This window comes from Lissotriton helveticus (assembly GCF_964261635.1).
Source record: "Lissotriton helveticus chromosome 1_1 unlocalized genomic scaffold, aLisHel1.1 SUPER_1_unloc_66, whole genome shotgun sequence".
NCBI classification, from domain to species: domain Eukaryota; kingdom Metazoa; phylum Chordata; class Amphibia; order Caudata; family Salamandridae; genus Lissotriton; species Lissotriton helveticus.
Genome location: NW_027611710.1, coordinates 1,136,370 through 1,158,755, shown reverse-complemented (window position 1 = coordinate 1,158,755; position 22,386 = coordinate 1,136,370). Strand labels below are relative to the sequence as shown.

The 22,386-nt window shown below is 46.4% G+C and overlaps 1 long non-coding RNA gene across 1 annotated transcript in view; it reads right to left on the bottom strand.

Moving 5' to 3' along the window:
* Window positions 1-3,580: 3,580 nt before the first annotated feature.
* LOC144806358 (uncharacterized) overlaps window positions 3,581-22,386 on the bottom strand; it is a 33,894-nt gene continuing 15,088 nt past the window's right edge. The window contains exons 3-4 of the long non-coding RNA XR_013605777.1: window positions 21,021-21,075; window positions 3,581-4,335 (exon numbers count right to left, since the gene is read on the bottom strand). This is a non-coding gene — a long non-coding RNA (uncharacterized LOC144806358). The remainder of the gene's footprint in view (window positions 4,336-21,020; window positions 21,076-22,386) is intronic.

Here is a 22,386-nt window from a genome sequence, read left to right as displayed (position 1 = left end):
ACAAAAGTATTTACAGCCCCGTTTCTGTGTACAAAATATGGATCGGACAGTTTTATCATCATATCACTTTCATCTTGAGCACTGCGCAGTCATCACTCAATGATCTATATATACACTTGCTGCTGAGAACACAATTAGATTTTTGGGAAATGAAAAGGCCTCATCTGAATTCTAATCATGGTAAAAATGGTGAATTAATATCTGGCCAGGGCCTGCATATGTGATACAGACCTGTGAGATAATGAACTCATAGGCCTCTGTAGTTGTTCACAGTGCTTCTTTGAGTCTCCGCTTGTCACTTCTGTAGCAGAATGACGTTGACTGAGCTGCATGTTGTCTCCTACTCTGCTTTAAAGTTAGAGGACCCAGTCTGGTGTGTGGGGAATATTCACAAGGTGAGGAATATGCAGGTAAAGGAGTATCCACCAGAAAGAGCGTTACCATAGGCAAGTAACTGGTGTGTTATGTTTTCCTGCTGTTGTATATTATCTCATTTTGGGTGGTGAACTCCGCTGGCGGAGTTTTCCGTACTCCGCGGAGCTCGCGGAGTTCCTAAAAACTCTGCTCTGTGGAGCGTAGCAAGGTTTTTTTCAACGCTCACACTCTTCAACGTTATGTGACGGAGCGAGGAAAATCCACCTTCTAATGAGATTTCTCAAAGCGGGTCGTCGGATTTCTCAATGCAAGTGGTCGTGGCAGGTCACAACCACTCGCATTGAAAAACCTTCCTTCGCATTGACAAAGCGGCCGCTTGAGTAGAAGCAGCTGCACCCTCTTGTGCTGCAAATGGTGCTTTTCGCGATTATTTTTATAGGGCGGGACAAACATCAGGAGATCTAAATTACCACGAACATCATGACCCTTATGCACTCCGCTGCTTACGGAACTCTGCGTAGACCGCCAGAGTTTTCTTTGTCACTTTGCGGAGTTCTTCATTGAGGAGCTCCGCCTAGGCTTAATCTTACCATGAAAATATAGATTTCAGTCATATGTTAAGAAACAAGGGTGAGTAGAAACCTTTTGGGTGGAGTAAAATTTAAGACATTAATATTCTGATTTTTTTGGCAATTAGTTGATTTTTTCAAGCACTAACACTTCTCTGTGTCAAGTAAAGACCTTAAGAGTTTTGTAACTTTCAGATACTCAAATTGTGGATTCTGTTGCAATTAAAAAAAATTCAAGGCCTGAAATTTCTTTGGAGGTTGCATGCGGGCAACCTAAGTTATCCTGCAAGAGTTTCTTGATTAATCCAATTGCAACTACAATATGTGCTCTCTCATGTGAAGTCAGGTTGTTAGAAGCTTTTCTGCATCTCAAGATATGCCTTACTTTTCACCTGGTGTGGATGCATTTCTCATGTTTAGCGAGATCTCCTTTCTGAGTAAAACGTTTCTGGCTTTCCCCTCCTGTATAAGGCTTTAGTCCAGTGTGAATTCTCTAATGTGAAATGACATTGTATTCAAGACTTAACCTCATCTGACATTCAGAACACACATAAGGCTTTTTTCCCAGTGTGAGTTCGCTCATGTCAAGTGAGAAGTAATTCGTAACCAAAACGTTGCTTGCATTTCGAGCACTCCTAAGGCTTTTTCCCCAGAGTGGGATCTCTCATGAAGCAGAACAGTCTTTCAGATACAAGCTTTTATGGCATAAGGATTTTCTCCAGTGTGGAGTTTCTCATGGTGAGATAGCGTTTTTTCCTGCAGCTTTTCTGGCATTCAGAGCACTCATAAGGTTTTTCATCAGTATGGAGTCGCTTATGGTTAGTGAGGCTGTGCCAATCAAATAGGAATTTCTGGCATTCACTGCATTGGTAATGTTTTTCCCCCTCTGTGCGTCTGCTCATGTAGAGTGAGATTGTGTTTAAAATTGATGCTTTTCTGGCACTTGGAGCACTGAATTATTTTGATGGTGTGTTTTCTTATGGCGTTTGTAACCATCACTACCTCTGAATCTTTTCTGACATTCAGAGCACTGATAATGTCTTTCCCCCAGTGTGGATTCTCACATGTGCAGTGAGATCAGATTTACAGCTGAAACATTTCTGGCATTCAGAGCACTGATAAGGTTTTTCCCCAGTGTGGGTTCTTGTATGCCGAGTGAGTATTCTTTTTTCACTGAAACATTTCTGACATTCAATGCACTGATAAGGTTTTTCCCCAGTGTGGGTTCTTATGTGCCGTGTGAGACTACTTTTTATACTGAAACATTTCTGGCATTCAGAGCACTGATAAGGATGTTCCACAGAATGGGTTATTGAATGTTGAGAAAGACTTTGTTGGTTACAAAACCTTTCCTGGCTTTCAGAGCACCGATAAGGTTTTTCCCCAGTGTGGGTCTGTATATGCTGGGTGAGAAAGAGTTTGTTTTTGAAACATTTCTGACATTGAGAGCACTGAAAAGGTTTCTCTCCAGTGTGAATTCTTCTATGCCGAGTGAGACTGGCTTTGTCACTGAAACATTTCTGGCAATCCGTGCACTGATAAGGTTTTTCCCCAGTGTGGGTTAATACATGTTTAGAAAGACTTTGTTTTTTACAAAACCTTTTCTTGCATTCAGAGCACTGATAAGGTTTTTCCCCAGTGTGGGTCCTTGTATGTACAGTAAGGTCTCTTTTTTCACTGAAATATTTTTGGCATTCAGAGCACTGGTAAGGTTTTTCCCCAGTGTGTGGATTCTTATATGCTTTGTGAGACTACTTTTTAAACTGAAACCTTTCTGGCATTCAGAGCACTGATAAGGTTTTTCCCCAGTGTGGGTTAATACATGTTGAGAAAGACTTAGTTTTTTACAAAACCTTTTCTGGCATTCCTAGCACTGATGAGGTTTTTCCCCAGTGTGGATTCTCATATGCTCAGTGAGATAATATTTACTGCAGAAACTCTTTTGGCACACTGAGCACTGAGAGAGGTTTTTCCCAGTGCGCATTCTCTCAAATTCAGTGAGATGAGATTTATGGCTGAATCTTTTTTTGGCACAGGTAACTTTTTTCCCCAACTTAGGTTACTTTGCTTTGATTGAGGTGGGTTTTAACACTGAATTTGTTATCACAGCCCGTGTTTTTATAAGATGTATTCCTAGAGTTAATATCTCTACATTTAGTTTTCTCTTGCTTATATGCCACGGTAAGATTGTACCCGATTTTAGAGTCGGGCTTGTTTAGATAATGTTCAGCATTTATCTCTAAAAGAAATTGTGTGTAATCTTCTTAACACTTGAATTGAACAAAATATGTCTGAATGCAGCCCTTTAAAACCTGTTGAAATGTTTCTAGCAGATAACAGTCTTTTGGTTATAGCCTCTCCAGCAGCAACTTATTTTGTGACTGAAGTTTTTCTCAAATCTATTTGTATAGGTTCTTAGCAATGCAGTGATAAGGTGTTAGTCTGATATTTAATGATTAAACTGTTAAGTACCTTTTTGCACTGGCGTAATGGCAGTAACTGAGAACATTAGAACATGCACAGTAATATTGTTTCTCACCAGTCGCAGAACAGCAGTTTCTTTTACTCTTTCTATATTTGGTGTAAGGTTAAGGATTGTAGTTCTGAAGACGAGGATTTATTTACATTAGCTATAGTGCAATGGTGCTCATTTAATCCATTTTTATATTTAACCGTTTTACATATCACTCCTGCACAACAGATAATGTTGAGGCGATTTACATAGAATTACAGAACAGCACACAATAAAAAGAAAACAATCTGAGATGGTCGTGAACACAATAAAGTGGTACATTTTTAAGGTTTTCGCAAGAGTGAGCAGAGTGGGTTGCGGTGTTGCATCCCGAGGCAGATAGTCTCAAACTTGCGTAACTGGTTAAAAATGGTTGTTGAACAAAAGTGATTTTCCAATCTTTTGGTGGTTAGCGTGTCAGCTTCGGAGTCTTCTTTCAGTGTCTTTTCTTTGATGGCTTGCAGAAGAAACTTTTTGTTATATCTTTCTTTTATGCAGTGTGTCCTTCCTCACTGGAATTACATGATGCTTTAAATCATGCATGCTTTAGATGAACGTTATTCTGTCATGCTGAGGCAATTTGTCTTTCTGATAATATTTCAGATGAGGATGTTGTGATTGGTCTTTCTGGCATTATTTATGATGCTGTGTGGACAGATATGACTTTGCTCTGGGTTAATGAAATGCAAAATTAGAGACTTCACTTACATGTATAGTACTTTACTCAGATCCCACTTCCTCGCCACACCTAGATTTTGGAAAATGTTTAAACTTAGAATGCTGGATGTCCTTCAGTTTTTCAAAATAATCCTTCTTATGGCACTAACATTCAGTTGGCTGGTGCTAAATCTTGCTTTCTTCTTCCGTAATTTCAATCACCTATAGTATTAAAATTAAATAGTTAATACATGTAAATATCCCCAAAAATAATTTACAAGCCATATAAATGCAGAGTTGTTCAGCTATTCTTCAGACAGAGCAGAGTGTAGAACGGTAGCCTGAGAGTACTTGGATCTAGGAGTGAGGAGTTGTAGAATTTCCAACATTTTATTAAGCTCAGAAAGGATACATGTACCCTACGGACTTATAACATAGAATCCCAGAAGCAGACATTAAAGTCATATGGACTGGCACCAAAAAGATATTTAAAATAGAATACTATTAATTAATTTTTAATGTAGATTTCTGGGAAGGGAATGACCCCTCCATGGACAACAGGCGTTTTCTTCTGCCCTGAGTTACCACCTACTTGTATCTGGTATCCTGACTTTTGAGTTCTGGTCTCTGCCGCACACAAATCTATTGTGTGTTGCGAGGACTATGCCTAGACCTATCCCTCAACTGTGGTCCAGAGTATAAATCAAGGGCAATGAAATTAAGGAATACTTTCATGTGTTCATTTTATTCCACCTGATTATCAGTTGTTAGGCTTTTCTGCACCTGGATTTACCGGGTGCAGAAAAACAGGACACCATTTTTTTCCAGGCAGAATCAGACTGAAAAGACGCACAAGACTCTGGGTGCAGCAGAAGCAGCCAAGACTCATGCTGTTTTTTTACTAACTGGGGGAAACACACAATTCTTCCCTCTGTTAGAAAATGCTTTCCTCTTCTCTCCCCTGCTTCACCCATCTCCCCCCAACCAACGATATGCATATATCTACCACCTGCTTAAAACAAGGGGTAAATAAAAGCAGAAAAACACTATGAAATAGTGAATGGCATGTGGTTTGACAGGCAGAAAAATCTGTTCCTCGTGGCAACTCCCCAGTCCATGGCGTCAAACTTGTAACTGCACGTTACTGGGATAAATCTACCACAAAACAATTACATGAGATTTTTCTGCCACTGCAGTACTGTGCAACTTCTAACAAGGGACTATGAGAGGCCTTGTACCGGGCCTGTGACCTGGAGGGTCACACCAAGTGTGTCCTCATTTAAGGCAGAGGACTGTAATGGGTTTAACAGCTAGAGCGGTGATGGCAATGCACCCTGTTGTAAGGATCAATAGCAATAGCCTGATGAGATCTTTGCATCATGGTCAGTGGAGTGGCTTTCTACTGACACACCCATGTAATGCTCCATTTCTAAACCTGTGCCCAGACTTTGCGATAACATCAATTGCATGTTTAGGGTGTTGGTGTGCGTAGCATAAATGCAATGTGAGAGTGCGACAGAGTAAACACCATATCCTGCCTGCCAGTTGTGTATACAAGTGGGACCATCTATCCCTCATTTATACCAGAGTTCAAAGTCCTCTGGTACCAAGGAATAATGTGCTCTACAAAGTACTCAGGTGCCTGCTGTGACACCAGTGATGGTGTCAGCCTGACAGTCTATCTAAGTTGAGGGGACATCACCTGCAGGCTGAATTACTTAATGGAGAAGCTGTGTACCTGTCCTGAAGAGCCTAGAAGTCTGCCTAGAAGTCTGCTTGTCTGGTAAGAAAAGGAAGGGAGTTTCACTATCCAGCAGGAGGACAAGGCTGTCCTGGAAGAAGCAAGGTCCGACACATCCTCAGTATTTGTAGGGCGGGCAGGAAAGCCATCCAGCAGGACTAGCTAGTCTGGGGGACCCCCTCCTCCCCCGCCAAGACTCTCCCAGCAGTTAAAGGCAGAAAATAAAACTCTACGACAACGTGATTGTTGAGGCCCAGTAGGACGATTGTGTGCTGCCAACACCCGGTTCAAGGTTGCATTTGCCAAATTCCTAACACAACAGGGTCTGAATCTACTGACTTCCTGGAGAGCCTGTGTTGGGCTTTTAGCTGCTGAATTTCTGACTACTCTGTGTCAGAGGCCCATGAGGGACTACAACTACTCCAGGTTCGAACACCATGTCTGAGCTTATGCCTGTGGTCCAGCCGACCACAGTGTGGGCTCAATTGCTGATGGTCGGGCCTCCAGAGGGCCTGCACTTACCGACAGGCCAGGTGTGACTGCTACCTTGGGACTGCTGATCTTCAGGCAAAGGCAAAGAAAAGACAGAGTGGGTGCCCTAATGTATGCAGCCCTACATCCAGGACAAAAGCGCACCACAAAAGCCTGCTGGTGGGTCACTGCTCTCTCGAGTGTTCTGGCGTGCTATTCAAGTGCCGGGAAACAGGCAAGAGACCCAGACAAGACTGACTCATCCTGTGGAAGGATAAAACGCTTACGACAGAGCATACACGCATTGGGGTGACTGGAGTGACAGACCTGCACCTATACTATATTCATGATACTCCTAAATGCCCCTAGAGGGGAAGAGGGGATCAGAACCGGACGCACCTGTCTACAGCACATGGTAGTCTAGCATGCCTGCACCATCCTTTCACCCAGACTGTCCATAAAGTTGATTTTAGAGATGTTACGCACATAGCAGGGGGAATCTCAGACCATTTGCTGGTGGAGGTGCAACTCGATGGTCCGGTTGTGGACTTCATCCTACCCCCAGGGGTTGATCCGTGATATTTAAAAGACAAGACATTCAAAGCTCGTATGCGAGATAGAGCAGAATTCTATTTTAAGGAGAATGGGCGGCCTGTTGAATCAGCTTGCATGCTATAGGGTGAAATTAAGGCAGTGATTCGCGGCCAGACACAAGCCTCGATTGGGAGAATGTCGAAGGAACGTAAATTGAAGTGCGAGGCTCAGGACAGGGAATGTGCTTTCCTGGAGGCTTGCTTGGCAAGTGGGGAATCAGTTTCTCTCCCATTACACCATCAACTGAAGCAGCACACATTAAGAGCACTAATGGAAAATAGCGTGCACTCATGCACTGGCTACCCAGCATTGTCTCTATGATGTCGGTGATAAAGCCAATGAGTTGCTTACATGGTTAGAGAGACAAGACAAAGGAAGGAACTGGATCCTTGAGGACACTGACAACAAGGGGATGGAAATACTGGGAGAGACTTCCTGAAAGACCTGACCCTGCCAATGTTTACAAATGAGGACCGAGACGCACTAGACCAAGACCTGACAGTAGACTAAATCAATAAGACAATAGGAACCTTGCAAGTAGGGCAAGCGACGGGGCCTGATGAGCTCCCGTTAGAATTATATAAAAGCATGATGGATAATATCAGGGAGTACCTCCAGAGTAGGTTTCAGATTGCCTGAAAATAAGGGTGTCTCCCGGAGCACCAAAGAACGTCTGAGGTGGTGGTCATCCCAACAACCATTAAAAATGCAATAGGTCTCGGATTTATTTGAGTTAGAGCTAATGGCATTGTAAATGGCAAAGTCTTTTAGCCATGTGTTATGGAGTGTATGCATGTGGTGTGTAGTGGAATTATGTGGGTTGGATTGGAATTGTAGCAATGGTGGCATGCTGCGCTTTAGATGAATATGTTTAAAAGTAAAGTGCGCCATATTGCGATTGCTACAATAGTTAATTGTGGATGCGTTAACAATTGATGTGTGCACTGATGCCTGGTGGTGTGTGTGCTTGGTGGAAGCATGCGCTGCCGGCTGGAGGTGTGTGTGCTTGGTGGAAGCTTGCACTGATGTCTGGTGTTGTGTGCCTGATGGAAGCCTGCACTGACAGCTGATGGTGTTTGTGCCCGGTGAAAGTGTGCAGTGACGGCTGGTGGTGTGTGTGTGTGGTTGCGTGTGTGGTGGTGAGTGTGTGGTGGTGAGTGTGTGGTGGTGTGTGTGGTGGTCTTATGTGTGTGGTCTTATGTGTGTGGTCTTATGTGTGTGGTCTTATGTGTGTGGTTTTATGTGTGTGGTCCTATGTGTGTGGTCCTATGTGTGTGGTCCTATGTGTGTGGTCTTATGTGAGTGGTCTTATGTGAGTGGTCTTATGTGTGTGGTCTTATGTGTGTGGTCTTTTCCTGCGCACTCACTCTTACTCTGCAGTCATTCTGCACTCACTCTCATTCTGCACTCACTCTGCAGTTATTCTGCACTCACTCACACTCTGCACTCACTCACACTCTGCACTCACTCTGCACTCACTCTCACTCTGCACTCTCACTCTGCACTCTCACTCTGCACTCTCAATCTGCACTCATTCTGCACTCACTCTACTCTCACTCTGCACTCACTCTCACTCTGCACTCACTCTCACTCTGCAATCTAACTCTGCACTCTCACTCTGCACTCACTCTGCACTCACTCTCACTCTGCACTCACTCTGCACTCACTGACACTCTGCAGCACTCACTGACACTCTGCCACACTCACTCACACTCTGCCGCACTCACTCACACTCTGCCGCACTCACTCAAACTCTGCCGCACTCACTCAAACTCTGCCGCACTCACTCACACACTGCCCTCAACATGCTGCCCTCAACACTCTGCACGCCTTCAACACGCTGCCCTCAACACGCTGCCCTCAACACGCTGCCCTCAACACGCTGCCCTCTGCACGCCCTCAACACTCTGCCCTCTGCACGTCCTCAACAATGCCCTCAACACTATGCCCTCTGCACGCCCTCAACATTCTGCACGCCCTCAACATTCTGCACTCACACACACTCTGCACTCACACATACTCTGCACGCCCTCAACACGCTGCCCTCAACACGCTGCCCTCAACACTCTGCACGCCTTCAACACGCTGCCCTCAACACTCTGCATGCCTTCAACACGCTGCCCTCAACACGCTGCCCTCAACACGCTGCCCTCAACACTCTGCACGCCTTTAACACGCTGCCCTCAACACGCTGCACGCCTTCAGCATGCTGCACGCCTTCAACACGCTGCCCTCAACACGCTGCCCTCAACACGCTGCCCTCAACCATCTGCCCTCTGCACACCCTCAACACGCTGCTCTCAACACTCTGCCCTCTGCACGCCCTCAACACGCTTCCCTCTGCACGCCCTCAACATGCTGCCCTCTGCACGCCCTCAACATGCTGCCCTCTGCACGCCTGTTGAATTGAAGACAGAGTCAAGGTAAGATAACGAAGTAGAAGTTTTATTAAATCAGCCCCACACCTTAAGGCGGTGCGTCGGTCAGTTAGTTAGAATCATTATGACAGTTGGGGGCAGGGGGACGGAACCAGGACAGTGCGGAATGTGGGGGAACCAATCAGGAGGGCAGGGGACAATGGATGCTCTCGCGCAGGAGAGCTGGTAGGCACCACTTGCCAAAGGTTGCAGGGGGGAAACAGAACTAGGTTACAACACATCTTCCTCTCTTGAGGGTTTTGACAGGTGGGCCCAACGTGTGGCAAAGGGAACTTTGGGTGATAAGTGAACTAGTAAACATTGGTCACAAACACAGTCTTAATAACATTTGGAATTGTGGGTGGTTCTCCCTGGTGTTCTCTTGGCAACAAGGGCATGAGAAACACTCACTGTGTCAGAATGGGATTCCATGTACATAAAAGAGAGTATCCTTATTCAAGAGTCACATTCAGGAGAGCCTAAATAACTACTAGTTGTCATCAGCACTGGAATCTCTGGTGACATTGTGGAATAAGAGGTTCATACGTTCTGCAAGGGTCAAAGCAGTGACCGGTCCAACCTCCCACTTGGATGAACGACATTTATTAGTGGATGTTGCTGAGACCTTGGATTTCCGGAACACATCTTCTCCTGTAACGACATCAAGCACCCCTTGAGCACCCTGGGGGTCGTCACGTGGTAAGAATAGCATTGAGTATCCACTACATTGCGTCTATGTCCTTTACTGCAACCAGCCACCTTTTCGATGTCATCATCTGTATTTGTATTTGACCAACTTCTTGCTTCATTTCCTTGGTTTTGAACGTTATCAAAGCCACTATCACTTTTCACTTCAGGCCATTCTGCTACATTGGTACTAGCCTCAACTGTGAACAGTCCATCCTCCAGTTCCCTCAACTGACTTCCGTGGAAAAACTCCGTTGGGTCTACTGGACTGGATGACTCATGTTTCTTTAGGTACTCATCGAGCACATCCATCCTCCCTGATGCAACTATATTTGGAGGATATGGAAAGAGATCTTGTGCTTCCCTGCTCTTATCCAACAGCATACCACAATTCAACCATTTAGAATAATTTGCTTTGTGTCTAGTCTTCCAGTATTCGAAACTCAAATCGTTTTCCCTTTCCTTAGTCATACAACCCCCATACACATCTCCTGTGTTTGACATGAGTCCTGCGAATGCAGCTCTTTGCCGCACTGCCCGGAAATTGAAATGGTTACTCTTTCTGTCTGATCGTCCATTTGTGGATTGTGTAACAATTTGTTTTCCTAATTTCTCACAATTACCATTTTTCCCAAAATTCTCTTCACTGTCTATTCTTTCATACCACTTGCTTGAATTCAACTTATCCTTAAATACACAGTAAGCCTCTTGCTTCTTATTGACCTTGTCCTCAGCTGCTTCTTTTTTCCTTATCTTCCTCCTAGCAGTTTCCTCCTTGTCAACTAGGCTAATAGATGGTGGCGTTCTTTCATTCTCCATTTCGCACTTTGTCAATTGTATGCTTTTGCAAAGCGCCAGATCATTTTGGTGTTCATTCCAATTTTGATCAAGAGATATTCTCAATTTCCTCTGATCATTCCACCCGAGCATGGAGAGTTGGTTATCAGAAATGTATATAGCACTCCTAGTGCTCCTCTCTTTGTAACATAAATCCATCACTTTGTACCCTATCAATATAATGTCTTCTCCCGTGAACAATTTCAGGGATACATTGGCCACCTTCAAATCGAACCCATGTATTTTTGCAAATTTCTTACTCCGCATGCTCGCGCTGATAACCGTGTAGTGTGACCCTGAATCTGCGATGATTTTAATTTTTATTCCTCCTACTATGATGTACATATCTTTTACATCCATTTATATTTATTCCAATAATTTCGCCTTTATATGTCCCAGTATCTCCGTTTCTTCAGTTAGAATATCCAATATTCCTAAACAAGGATTTCCAATGAAGTCAGAGAAACTATAATCCTGTGCAGGATAAAACTAGGACGCACGTATATACTACTGCTCTGTTTGTTTTAGGATGCGCAATGAAATAAATGATGTCGTTTCTCTTATCAAATTTTGAATTCACACACACAAGCAGATCTAGGCGCTAACTTATTAAAGGACAATGTCGCTTCCCTTATCCCTTATCTCTTTGAATTCACACACAACAAGCAGTTCTTGGTATTAACTTATTAAAGGATACAGATTTCTCTTCACAGTAAATTCCACTGTCAACACGTTGACCGCTTTAGATTCTGTGCGTGTTCCTTTTCCTTCCAATCGATAAAGTTTATGTGTTCATCGTGCCGTTGTTTCTCCCTATGTTGCTGTGGATGATGCACTTAGTTCAGTTGATATTCCTCACTCCTTGAAGTTCACTTTAACTGGAAGTGTTGCTAGTAAATTCCACCAGGGGGTATTATTCTTATTCATTCATTTGCTGTACCACTTGATTTCGTTATTGCTCGGAATTATTGTGTTCATGAAGTCTATGTACTTATTATGAAATAGAATTTTGCAATGTGTGAAGAGGGAATTGCAGCAGTTCATGAAATGTCACCAGGTAGAGTGGATTATCTTTCGCGTTTACCTTCTATTCACATACACATCTAGTACTGTCACGTTATGCTTGTAGTATTAGTAGCTTTTGTTTTTAATTAGTGCACAGTTCGCAATCACAACGTTGGCAGGCTTGAACACTGACTAGCGGGAAGCGTGAGTGAGGCGCCTTTGTTTACTTATTACTCAAAATGGCCTCCGGCGCTGCGTTCCAGTGACGTCACACGCAGTTGAGCATGCGCAGATTGGCTTGAAGAAGAAGCGCGAAAACAGCTGACTGGATTTGCCTCAGAGAATTTTATTTCTAAACACTTTTTCTTGACGAGTTGCTAGTAAGTTCCACCAAGGGGTACTGTTCCTATTCACTTATGTGCAGTACCACTCGCTTTGTGCAGTTGCGGCCTTAGACGGCAAGGTGGCGCTGCTGCGAGAAGTGCGTCGTTCTCCCCTTCGCGCCCAAAGTGTTGAGGAAAACTCAACGATCGCCGAGCGCCGCTGGGGTCTGTCAGCCGCATACACTTTCAAGTTCTCGAATATATGACTTCAAGGTAAGCTAATCATCACTTTGAATTGTACAGCAAAGGCCAGAAGGACAGCTGACGCTCAATGGTGCAGATGGGCCTCTTCGCCTCGCGCTGAGGAGAGTCACACTTTTTTTTCTCATACGGACTGTTACACAACCAAAGTTTACGCCGCTCTAAATGCACTTCACTATCACCTAAGACACGGCTAATCAGTCATGCGTAGCACCAGTTCTTCCTTGAACCGGCTGCAGCACCGTGCCTTAAGAAGAGGTTGCTTGCGCAGAGTCCAGTTATCCTTATCTCGAGTCTTACTTCGTCAGTTTCACAAGAACGCTCGAGTTTCAAATGGTTTTCACTGGTCGGATCAATCTGCTAAGCGTCCTTGGTTCATTTCACATTCGACTTACTCACAAGTCGATGGCTCATTTCACGCTCGACTCACTCAAAAGTCGGCAGTGGGTTCGCGGTGAGGGGCTGAGGTCCTCGTCGCCACTGTTGAATTGAAGACAGAGTCAAGGTAAGATAACGAAGTAGAAGTTTTATTAAATCAGCCCCACACCTTAAGGCGGTGCGTCGGTCAGTTAGTTAGAATCATTATGACAGTTGGGGGCAGGGGGACGGAACCAGGACAGTGCAGAATGTGGGGGAACCAATCAGGAGGGCAGGGGACAATGGATGCTCTCGCGCAGGAGAGCTGGTAGGCACCACTTGCCAAAGGTTGCAGGGGGGAAACAGAACTAGGTTACAACAACGCCCTCAACATGCTGCCCTCAACACGCTGCCCTCAACATGCTGCCCTCAACACGCTGCCCTCAACACGCTGCCCTCAACACTCTGCCCTCTGCACGCCCTCAACACTCTGCCCTCAACACTCTGCCCTCAACACTCTGCACTCAACACTCTGCACTCACACACACTCTGCACGCCCTCAACACGCTGCCCTCAACACGCTGCCCTCAACATGCTGCCCTCAACACGCTGCCCCCAACACTCTCTATCCTCAACACTCTCTGCCCTCAACACTCTCTGCCCTCAACACTCTCTGCACTCAACACTCTCTGACCCTGCCCCAGCCCAGCGCCCCTCTGTGTCTGCAAGAACCGTGCCCTAGAACAGCGGTCTTCAAACTGTGGGGCGCGCCCCACTGGGGGGGCGCAGCATCCCTTCAGGGGGGGCGCGCACTTCACCCCACCGTCATCTTTTTTTGTTGATTCTATCCACGAGTCGAGCCGTGTGTCTCAGCCAGGCTGCTGCAGCTCCAGCTGCCTGGGGCCCGGCTGAGTGTGACTGGGTTCATAGGTCTTAAAGGCCAGAGGTGCAACAATTTCGTGTGGGGAGCCTAATTCTTCCAGCAAATGAGGAGTGGAAATGCAGGGGCTCTAAGAAGGAGTGACAAAACAACAAAGCCTCTCTTTAATGCGTAAATGGTCTTTTAAAGACGTGTGAAGTACCCAGGTTGTGGCTGGCAGCTCCAAAACTGTCTGTGTGTGCCCTGGAGGCTGTCTCAGTCCGGGCTGACACAATATGCGGGGGGATGGAGGGGGGCGGGGGGGCTGTGCATATTTACATACCTTTGTAAACTGATTACAGAGGCTGTTTGTTTTCTGGTTCAAGTACCCCCTGTGCCCCCACTCTGCCTATCTTTACATTTTACTGCCTTAATGTGAGAATGCATTTCATGAACAGGGAATATAAAGTAGGGTTACCAAAATAAAAATGCCAGCCATGTGTTTTTTAAAGACCCTGCAAAGATCTTGTCTTGACACTAAATAGGGTTATACATAAAATAGTATGTATTCATTTGTAATGTGATGTTTCAAACTTTGTTCCTTTTATTTATAAGTCATAGATCATTCAGGCAACCTTAGAACACAATTAAAAATGTTTTCTATTTATTTTTGCTGTTCCAAGTATGCACAGATAAGTGCTGAAAATAAGCTTTAGTGGACTGCTTACTTTTGCACCGTCTGGGACATCACTATAATGAGCTGGCAACCCTAATCGCAAGACTGGAAGTTTGTTGCAGGATGAGCACAATATTTATTTCCCCCACCCTCGACCCCTGGACCCTGAATAATGCCATAAAAGCAATAGTTTAACTAATATCTGAAACCCTATGCCAGGCCTCAAGGACATGCTGAGTTACTCCAACTGTATCTGGAAATGCACCCTGCATTCAGACAACTCACTCCTCATACCCGCCCTTCACTTTCACACTCACCCTGCACACACAGGAATCACAATGTACTCACACTGATCACTATGCGCTCAACCCACCGCTCACCCTGGGCTCTGCAGGGGGGAATGGTCATAAATGATGCAGAGTACCAGCTTCCAGAACTTTTTTGTCTGGTGGTGGTGGGGGGGGGGGGTTCGACGTTTAAAAGGTTTAGATGGGGGGCTCGGCCGACAAAAGTTTGAAGACCTCTGCCCTAGAAGCTGACTGACCCTGCCCCAGCCCAGCGCCCCTCTGTGTCGCAAGAACCATGCCCTGGGAGCAGACTGACCCTGCCCAAGCCCAGCGGTGACACAGAGAAGAGGCTGACAGGGAGAGCTCCGTGCTCTAAATACATATTTGGAATTTTTGCAGTTTGCCAACTCCAGCTGGAAAGCAAGCGCCGGCTCCAAGTGCTCTTGTTATTCAGTTCATAGACAGCTAAGCGGCCCCATTTGCTGACATAAATCATGGGTATGAAATGTATCCAGTCTCTCAATTAAAAGTTTTAAATATAATTTAAATATAATATACGAGTCTATCTCTCAGCACCCCTGCCTACTCTATCTTATAACAGATATTAGTATGCCCGATACGAGAGAAACTCGCAACAAAAAACAGAAGCCGCAAAAAAAAAAAGAAAGAAACATAATCGTAAACCGCCGGCGAGTGGTGCACGCGCGCGCGCCACTGCCACCATATGTCTTGAATTATCTCCGCCGTGACGGCTGAGATAATTGAAGATATATGGCCTTCTGGTGCGCTTAACAGACACCAATAGGCCATAGGCGGAGCTACTCGACCGTCTATGGCCTATTGCGTGTTCTGTTTCTAAAGCACATGCACACGAAGGCCAATAACAATGCACGTAGCAAAAAAAAGCACGAAAAACCACAAGCAGCCTGGAAGTTGTTAGGTACGTTTTCGGAAGCCCTGAGAAAAGGACTCTTAGGCCACGCCCACTGCTGACGCAGTGGGACGGTAGGCCAGAGCCCTAAAAAGGACGAACCAGCAACTGAGTGTGGGTCTTATAGGCCTATCTCCCCGCTTAATATTGAGACAAAGGCCTTGCGAACGCCCTGGCGATCTGCCTGCGGACAGTAATTGCAACAGTGGTTCATCCTGATCAATCAGGCTTTATGCCACACCAGGGAACGCGCTTAAATCTCCGACACCTTAATGGAGTACCATATGCAATAGGGGATTCCTTTGCTGAACCAGTGGCGCTGCTGTTAAGCTCTTGTATGTGGCCCCTCTAGCGAGCATGCGCCTCAATAATACAGTCTACCGAGTCTTTGCCATCCGACAGGGATGTTCCTTGTCTCCTATGCTCTTCACACATGTTTGGGTTCACCAGGACCTCTCACATGGGGTATTCCAGTTGATCAGGAGTGGGATGTGAGAATCTCCGTCTACTCAGACGTTTTGTTATATGACAGGTAGCCAGCCTTCTCGAGTGAACGAATCCTACACATTTTTCACATACTTGGAGATTATTCAGGATATAATATTAACTGGACGAAGTCCTTAATATTCCTGTTGGTGGCAGGGACCCTGCGGCTGCACTCTAGGTGCACAGTTAGGGTGGCACTACATAGCTTTAAATATTTGGTTGTGTTCATTACAAGAGAGCACAGGCAGGAACATACTCCCGAAATTAGACAGTCTTCGCTGGGATGCCCCACACTTGCGGGCGCTCCCGCTCTCCTTGCTGGGCCGGGTGGCCCTATTTAAAGTGATGACCCTCCAGGGTCTCCTGTACATCGTGCAATAAAGATCCTTTAAGATCCCACCAGACATTTTTTTTCAAAAGGTAGTCTGAGAACTTCGGCTCCTGTTGTGGGATGGTGGCACGTCACACTGAGTAAGTTGCAGAAGGGAGTTTATTAAGGTGGACTGGCGGTCCAGAGCATTCACAAGTATTACTGGGTCACGCAGCTGGTGGCAGTCAACAACTAGGTTTTTGCGGACTGTGAGGATCCTGCTTACCGGGTAGATAGTTTGACCATGGACCTGAGAGGTTACCCCACCCCGGTGCTGTATCGAAGACCCTGCCTACTCATACCCAAACATTGGTAAAGGTGTGGAAAGAGGCTACCAGGTATTTAGGCTGGGAAGGTAAGCTGGCTGAAATTACTCCACTGTATGATGGTGATCTCTTAAGTGCAGCTGGAGTATTGCAAAATGGGGATTGATTAGCTTAGAGCCGGGCGATGTGTGGGGGGACAGGCGCTTGTGTCCTTCACGATGCTACAACAAAAGTATAAATTAGGTGACTAAAAACAGTTCTGCCATTTGCAGGTGGCCACGCTCTGCAAAGTCACACCTGGGAAGGGGGGCAGTTGCCTGATGCAGCCCTACTGGAGGACCAGCTACTAATTGATCTCCTGACCGAAAAAGCAATCTCAACCATCTATAGGAAGTTGATCTACAATTCTCTGGATGCCTTGGGGATGCGGAGAGCTGTGTGGGAGAGGGATCTAGGCACGCTTGGCAATGGCGATTGGGTTGAGGCCCTTCAGGGTGTCAGAACTCATTTTTGTCTAATTTAACTACAGATACTGACACTGCCAAATCAATGACCCTGTTTACATTAAAGGGCAGCTTGAACTCAGAGCTCAACAACAGACTCGATTGAATAAATGACCAGCACACTGCTTATCTTGCCAAGACACAGGTACTTTGTAAATCTCTTTTTATTGAACAAGTGCTCAATCGATGGTGTTAACACCGAAAATACGGTGCACATTAGTGAGAGTGATTAGACCATAAACACAATGTCTGCAAATATGGAGTGAGTAACATAGCTTGGCTTGTCCTGACACTCCCTGGTCAAATCCCACTACATAAAACTAAATTGCCCTTTATCGAAGGCAGGTAGTCCTCCCAAGGTTCTGGAGGTCGCTGGGCTGCAAGACGACTTGACTTTTGGTTCTGGATCATCCAGGGATGCAGACAGGCCAGTAGGATTGGGACCAAGAAAATAGTTCTCTACAGATCCTCACCAGCAGAGAAGGCTGCCGTGCCCTTAGGTCGCCAAGAACTGAAATTCAGGGTCTGGGGATGCCACCTAAAATCTTGATTTAAGGGTGTTACAAGGGAGTGACAGGTAGAGGCTAACGGGCCCCTCTCATGGGGTGTCTACACCCTCTATCATGCCCACCTCCCGTGGGAAGGGGACACAGTCCTAGCCCTGATTGGATAAGTCTCATCATCTTCAAGATGGTGGGCACTACAAAGTGTACTTCACCTCGCCTCCAGCACCTGAGGGATGGAGTTAACAGAGGGGGCGGGGGGCACACCTCCTGTTGTATCTAAGGTTTCCACCTGTCCTTGCGCCTAAAAGGGGGTGAGGACAGGAAGATCGCTTGCTCCCTCTAAGAGGAGAGGCTGGGGCCGCATTACAAAGGCGGCAAGGCCTTTGAAAATCCTTGTCACAGATGGCTCTTCCTGACCAGGGGGAGGTGTGAGCACCTCCACCCAGGAAAGGCATCGTTATCGACCTCGAAGTACACAGGCACTCTCTCCATGAGGACAGAACACACTCTGGTGGTAGCACGCTGGCTCAGGCCAGTCGGTGACCACAATAAGGATTGGTAGATTTTAGGGGACCCCTCTAAGGGGTACTCTGTGTGCAATTTTTTATAAATTGGACACTGCAATCATCGCAGGTATATTTCCTAGGACAGCGAAAACTCTACAGCAGGTCTTGCTCACAGTCCTTATACTGCGACTGCCACTACTGAACATTAATCTTGAATTGTTAAACCAGGGCCAGGATGTGGACAGGAGCCAATGAACAGGAGGGCAACTCACCAGATAATAGAAGTCTTCTGTCTTCACACTCACTCAGAGAGAACAATGCCATCCCATGTATTGCAGGAGAAAGAGGCCACAACCCTCAGTGAAACACTCACCTCTCAGATGTGATTCGTTAATAAGAATAAAATGAACATAACGCGTCCCTGGGGACCCCACAGATACACCGTTCCTACCAGTACTATAAATGCTTGGGGTCCCTCAGGTAAACCTAACAGTGCTACAAAGGCTTAGGGTCCCTACAGGTAAACCTTTCCTAACCCAGTGCTACGAATGCTATGTGCTCACTGCAGCAAGACCGGGCGCTCTAGGGCAGCAATTAAGTTGCTTGGCATTTATCTACCCTTAGCTAAGCCACGTGATAAAGGCAGTAGATCAGGATGATTCTCCTCGATCAGAAGTTGCTCTCACTATCGAAAAGGTGGAGACCCTGGTATAACACAAACGCAGACATGCGGTTAGGCTCTACCAGGACATGTTGTAAACTAATAATTTATGTATCTGTAGGATTAGATTGCATTGCAAGTTAATTCTTATGTCACTATTTTGTGCATACAACATACAAGATAGATTCCTCACATGCTTACCCTGATGAAGGGAGAACCCCCAAAATGAATTGGGGCAGACTGAATTTGAATTTACTTGCGGAACAGTGGATTTTGGAAGTGATTCGATGAGAATAAATATGCTTAAACTGGAATACAAGTGGATTTCCTTCCAAGGGAAGGAGGCATTGATGCACTTTTACGGGTACAAGCTGTGGAGCAGGAGACACAGACTAGATCTAGTCTGGAGCTATATAAACAACTGTAGCCAAATACATCTACCTTCTGGCACGCGATGAGTGGATTACATAAATACGACAATAATGAATGAAAAATACACGGCATGCATAGACAAGGTTTGCTATGTAACATCTGGACTCCTGTAAACCTAAACAAACACCAGTAATCAGACACTAGGGACAACACCTGAAGCTCCTAAGATTTTCCTTTTGTTTGGTATCTTGTTTTTGGGAGGTGGGTTTTTAGGATAAGCTATTTTTGGGTGCGTCTGGGGTTGGGGTGTGTCAGGTAGCCCCTGTGGTAGACAATGGGATAGAGGATAAGGAGTGCCAGCCATCCCTTCATATATTTCTCCCCTCCTATATTCACAGTCCCCTTTTACCAGTTGTCCGCTTTGCTGTCATCAAGAAGTGGAGAGAGGGGAATCGGCAGGCGGCCCCTTTAAGCCGGAGCTGAGGACAGACATCAGAGAATAAACGCTTGAAGAAGGCCGGTGGAGAGCGCGTCAGGTTGGTCAGTAGTTGGTCCAGCTACACGCGGCATGGGAAGGCGAGGCGGAGAAACCAGCGGGGGAAGACTGGAAAGACAGAGAAGGACTAACAGCCTTATGAGAGAGAGAACCGGAGCCCAGGGGAGGTCACAGCTTGTCGGCGAGCAGAACACCCGAACCTGGCGGAGGAGGGAAAGCTGAAGCAGATGACCAGACCTCACTGAAGGACGCGGAGTCACCACACCATGGCCCCAGAGGGATGTGGCTCTTCCAGGTGCGTGGGCGTCTACGGGGTTTTTGGAAAGGGGCTGAGTAAGAGAGGGACGGGAGGGGAGGCTGAGGGGTGAAAGGGACCCAGGGAAAAGGAAATAAGTAAGACGGAAACAAAGACAAGAGCAGAAATCATCGGATACTCTTTTTCTTTTGGTTGCTCCAACCTCTACACCACAGCTTTCCAAACTATGTTGCGCGACCCATATGTAGGTGTGTCGCATCGGCAGAGTCGAGCTGCAGGGGCTCTTAGAAGGGGCGAAGCAACAACAAAGCCCTATTAACATGCACAAGGTCTTAAAGACCTGTGAAGTGCTCGGGTGCGGCTGTGAGCGGTCCCGGGCTGTCACACACGACGAGGCGGGGGGAGGGAGTACTGAAGTAGGGTGACCACCGTTTTTGGCGGAGTGTCCCAGTGTCCCGACACTTTTCTCCAAAGTAGAGAAATGTCCGGGTTTTACAACAGCGTCCGGGTAAAACATCCAAATGTCCCGGTTTTAGTATGCTGTTTAGATCACCCCCGCGGGCCTTCCAGCAACAGGCAGAGTGGCGCTGCAGGGGCTCTTATATGAATAACAACAAAGCCTTATTAGCACGTTAAATGGTCTTCATTTGTGGATAGTCCATTTGGCAAAGGGCCCTTCAATGAGTGAATACGGTGGGTTATTGGGTCCAGGGGGTTGGCCTGGGGTTTGGGGCAGCCCCGGGATTGCGGTGCATTGGGAAGAAAAGTTGCCAAGAAGCCCAATAGAAGCTTTCACATTTACATCATTCTGCACGCTGCGGCTTGTGACCTTACGAAAAAAACCCATAAACAATTCAGTTTAATGGAGAATGCCCGTGTGAGCCTTGGGCATGGAGGAGTGCGGGGGAGGGAGTGGGTAGGGGCGCTGCGCACCTGGGCACCACCAATACAGGAAAATATAAAAGATTTAAGAATGAAAGCAACATTTTTTCCTCTTTGTCACAGACCCTTAACTAATCCATAAAGCAAAAACACTTACCTGAGTCTTTTCCTTCTGTCCGAGGGACGGTGGCGGCCAAGGCACACCTAAGGGACTGAAGAATAGTGACAATCAATCATTGTGATTTCCTGTAATACTAATAAAAAGTGCATACCAAGAAATTATTCAATGCAGACAGCTCCTTCTTGACCGACTCTTTTACACGAGGAGCTACGTACTTTCCCTACAGGGAATGGGAGACAGAAACACAGAAACCAACAGACACACACAGACAGACACATACGGGAAAGCATAGTAGGAAAACGCTATATACAGTTTTTATATTCTTGCATATGTACATTGTTAGGTCTCGCTATTATATCCCGCAGGGATTAATAGCGAGAGTATATAGTAGGCGAAACAAACTCTTGACCAAGCGCGGATTACGTCCAGTTCATGTGGACCAGTCGTGTGAGACGCGTGTGCACGTCAAACCTATCAGCCTCGCACCGCAATGGAATGTTGCCTCCCAAGCTGCTCCCCCGCCATCAGACTTCAAAGCAATGCGCTCCCGCCCCGCCCCCCCACAGCAATGCCACTCATTTTTCTTGCCTTCTGCTCTCCTGATTGTGCCCGTTCTCTTGCCTTCTGCTCCCCTAATTGTACTCGTTCTTTTGCCTTCTGCTCCCCTGATTGCATTTGTTCTTTTTGCCTCTGCTCCCCAGATTGTACTCGTTCTCTTGCCTTCTGCTCCCCTGATTGTGCCCGTTCTCATGCCTTTTGCTCCCCTGATTGCACTCGTTCTTCTTGCCTCTGCTCCCCTGATTGCACTCCTTCTTCTTGCCTTCTGCTCCCCTGATTGCACTAGTTTTTCTTGCCTTCTGCTCCCCTGATTGTGCCCGTTCTCTTGCCTTCTGCTCCCTTGATTGCGCTCGTTTGCTTGCCTTCTGCTCCCCTGATTGTGCCCGTTCTCTTGCCTTCTGCTCCTCTGATTGTACTCGTTCTCTTGCCTTCTGCTCCCCTGATTGCACTCGTTTTTCTTGCCTTCTGCTCCCCTGATTGTGCCCGTTCTCTTGCCTTCTGCTCCCCTGATTGCACTCGTTTTTCTTGCCTTCTGCTCCCCTGATTGTGACCGTTCTCTTGCCTTCTGCTCCACTGATTGCACTCGTTTTTCTTGCCTTCTGCTCCCCTGATTGTGCCTGTTCTCTTGCCTTCTGCTCCCCTGATTGCACTAGTTTTTCTTGCCTTCTGCTCCGCTGATAGTGCCCGTTCACCCACACCCTCACCCTCACACCCCCACCCCCTCACACCACCACACCCACTCACCCTCACACACACCCTCACCCTCACATACCCCCTCACCCTCACACACCCCCTCACCCTCACACACATCCTCACCCTCACACACTCCCTCACCCTCACACAC